Source organism: Perkinsus marinus, assembly GCF_000006405.1.
Source record: "Perkinsus marinus ATCC 50983 genomic scaffold scf_1104296974312, whole genome shotgun sequence".
Taxonomy (NCBI): Eukaryota; Perkinsozoa; order Perkinsida; family Perkinsidae; genus Perkinsus; species Perkinsus marinus.
The window spans coordinates 166,351-169,017 of record NW_003201162.1 but is presented as its reverse complement, the minus strand read 5'-3'; the positions used below and the strand labels follow the sequence as shown (position 1 = coordinate 169,017).

At 49.4% G+C, this 2,667-nt stretch overlaps 11 non-coding genes across 11 annotated transcripts; all 11 read right to left on the bottom strand.

Annotated features, from left to right (window-relative positions):
* Positions 1-33: 33 nt before the first annotated feature.
* Pmar_PMAR016925 lies at positions 34-105 on the bottom strand. Its single transcript has one exon. It is a non-coding gene; the product is annotated as a tRNA-Trp (tRNA).
* Positions 106-171: 66 nt separating this feature from the next.
* On the bottom strand, positions 172-243 carry Pmar_PMAR016924. The gene has a single exon. It is a non-coding gene; the product is annotated as a tRNA-Trp (tRNA).
* Positions 244-324: 81 nt separating this feature from the next.
* Pmar_PMAR016923 lies at positions 325-396 on the bottom strand. The gene has a single exon. It is a non-coding gene; the product is annotated as a tRNA-Cys (tRNA).
* Positions 397-477: 81 nt separating this feature from the next.
* On the bottom strand, positions 478-549 carry Pmar_PMAR016922. The gene has a single exon. It is a non-coding gene; the product is annotated as a tRNA-Trp (tRNA).
* An 83-nt stretch (positions 550-632) lies between these two features.
* Positions 633-704, bottom strand: Pmar_PMAR016921. The gene has a single exon. It is a non-coding gene; the product is annotated as a tRNA-Trp (tRNA).
* An 81-nt stretch (positions 705-785) lies between these two features.
* Positions 786-857, bottom strand: Pmar_PMAR016920. The gene has a single exon. It is a non-coding gene; the product is annotated as a tRNA-Trp (tRNA).
* Positions 858-938: 81 nt separating this feature from the next.
* Pmar_PMAR016919 lies at positions 939-1,010 on the bottom strand. Its single transcript has one exon. It is a non-coding gene; the product is annotated as a tRNA-Trp (tRNA).
* Positions 1,011-1,091: 81 nt separating this feature from the next.
* Positions 1,092-1,163, bottom strand: Pmar_PMAR016918. Its single transcript has one exon. It is a non-coding gene; the product is annotated as a tRNA-Trp (tRNA).
* Positions 1,164-1,244: 81 nt separating this feature from the next.
* Positions 1,245-1,316, bottom strand: Pmar_PMAR016917. The gene has a single exon. It is a non-coding gene; the product is annotated as a tRNA-Trp (tRNA).
* An 81-nt stretch (positions 1,317-1,397) lies between these two features.
* Positions 1,398-1,469, bottom strand: Pmar_PMAR016916. The gene has a single exon. It is a non-coding gene; the product is annotated as a tRNA-Trp (tRNA).
* An 82-nt stretch (positions 1,470-1,551) lies between these two features.
* Positions 1,552-1,623, bottom strand: Pmar_PMAR016915. The gene has a single exon. It is a non-coding gene; the product is annotated as a tRNA-Trp (tRNA).
* Positions 1,624-2,667: the final 1,044 nt, after the last annotated feature.

Below are 2,667 nucleotides of genomic sequence, written 5' to 3'. Positions count from 1 at the left end.
TTTGTATTTTCCTACAACTCGTAGTCTACTATATGATCCCGGCCCGATTCAAACGGACACCCTTCTGATCTGGAGTCAGATGCGCTACCGTTGCGCCACAGGGCCAGGTCGATGTCGTTCAGCATCATCCAAAGGAAACATACAGGTGAGCATTTTGTATTTTCCTACATATGATCCCGGCCCGATTCGAACGGGCACCCTTCTGATCTGGAGTCAGATGCGCTGCCGTTGCGCCACAGGGCCAGGTCGATGTCGTTCAGCATCATCCAAAGGAAACATACAGGTGAGCATTTTGTATTTTCCTACAACTCGCAGTCTATCATATGATCCCGGCCCGATTCGAACGGACAACCTTCTGATCTGTAGTCAGATGTGCTACCGTTGCGCCACAGGGCCAATCTGACGTTGTTCAGCATCATCCAAAGGAAACATACAGATGAGTATTTTGTATTTTCCTACAACTCGTAGTCTATCATATGACCCCGGCCCGATTCGAACGGACAACCTTCTGATCTGGAGTTAGATGCGCTACCGTTGCGCCACAGGACCAATCTGACGTTGTTCAGCATCACCCAAAGGAGACATACAGATGAGTATTTTGTATATTTCCCTACAACTCGTAGTCTATCATATGACCTCGGCACGATTCGAACGGACAACCTTCTGATCTGGAGTCAGATGCGCTACCGTTGCGCCACAGAGCCAAGCCGACGATGTACAGCATCCTCCAAAGAAAACATGCAGGTGAGTATTTTGTATTTTCCTACAACTCGTAGTCTATCATATGACCCCAGCCCGATTCGAACGGACAACCTTCTGATCTGGAGTCAGATGCGCTACCGTTGCGCCACAGGGCCAAACTGACGTTGTTCAGCATCATCCAAAGGAAACATACAGGCGAGTATTTTGTATTTTCCTACAACTCGCAGTCTATCATATGACCCCGGCCTGATTCGAACGGACAACCTTCTGACCTGGAGTCAGATGCGCTACCGTTGCGCCACAGAGCTAATCTGACGTTGTTAAGCATCATCCAAAGGAGACATGCAGGTGAGTATTTTGTATTTTCCTACAACTCGTAGTCTATCATATGACCCCGGCCCGATTCGAACGGACAACCTTCTGTTCTGGAGTCAGATGCGCTACCGTTGCGCCACAGGACCAACCTGGCGTTGTTCAGCATCACCCAAAGGAGACATACAGGTGAGTATTTTGTATTTTCCTACAACTCGTAGTCTACCATATGACCCCGGCCCGATTCGAACGGACACCCTTCTGATCTGGAGTCAGATGCGCTACCGTTGCGCCACAGGGCCAAGCCGACGTTGTTCAGCATCATCCAAAGGAAACATACAGGCGAGTATTTTGTATTTTCCTACAACTCGCAGTCTATCATATGACCCCGACCCGATTCGAACGGACAACCTCCTGATCTGGAGTCAGATGCGCTACCTTTGCGCCACAGGACCAATCTGACGATGTACAGCATCCTCCAAAGAAAACATGCAGGTGAGTATTTTGTATATTTCCTACAACTCGTAGTCTACCATATGACCCCGGCCCGATTCGAACGGACAACCTTCTGATCTGGAGTCAGATGCGCTAACGTTGCGGCACAGGGCCAAGCCGATGTTGTTCAGCATCCTCGAAAGGAAGCATGCAGGTGAGTATTTTGTATTTTCGTGAAGGTTTCGTAAGAAAGCAAGTTCAAGCAAGTGCACGAAATGAGAAATATGTTGGTGTTCTGATGTTATCGTTCGAACTGTATGTTGTGGGACCGAGATGGTTCCACCTATGAACCAGTCTCGTCCCTTTCTTTTTTTTTTCTTCTCTTTGTCAGTTATTCGTCTCTCCTCCGCGTTTAGTCTGTCTCGTTTCTTTCTCTTGTTTGCAGTTCCATTTAATCCCTATTATTCTCTTCTATGCCGTCAAAGGGTGTTTGACACCAGGTGTAAATGGCTTGTGAAGCCGAGCCCGAGAGGCAGACTCTTCCTGGCAACCTTAGGGGACACGTCTTCGAACGGAGACCCCGAGAATAGGTGCGAGTCCAGGCGTTAGTAATAGGTGATCCATAGGGGTTACCGAGTGGGTACCTTAGGGGTCACGCCTTAGAGCGGAGACCCTGTGGATAGGTGTGAGCCCAGAGTTTATATGGTTAGTGTCCGTTGGGATGCTATCTACAGTGAGATTCCTGGTCGAGGAATCCTGGGTGTAGACCCTCCGGGGGAATCCTTGTCGAGACCTCCTTAGTGCGGCTCCTACAAGAGCGATCTGTAAAGATAAAGGGATACAGGGGGAACCATCGTTGAGTGGTTTCCCCCGGAATGTTCCCGTGGGTAATTTCATGATGTGGTATAACATCGGTCAGGGACGACACACCATCGAGTGGGTCTCCTTGTGGGTTGGAGTGTCTGTGGCATCTTCCTCCTGACACCAGCCTCGTATTCGTGATGACATCATGTGATTAGGGTCACTGAGCGACACTCAGTGGTGCGGATTGGTCTCTGGAGAGCCCTACGTTGTCCGCCGGCATCCTCAATAGGAGGATTCCTGCTGATCCATCCGAGAGTGGATCGGTTCGTGGCACAAGCTTTGTGCGACGAAGCATGTCTGTTGACACAATGTTTGAGTATTTGGTGTCGCCTCACAATTAGAATGCTAGCCTGT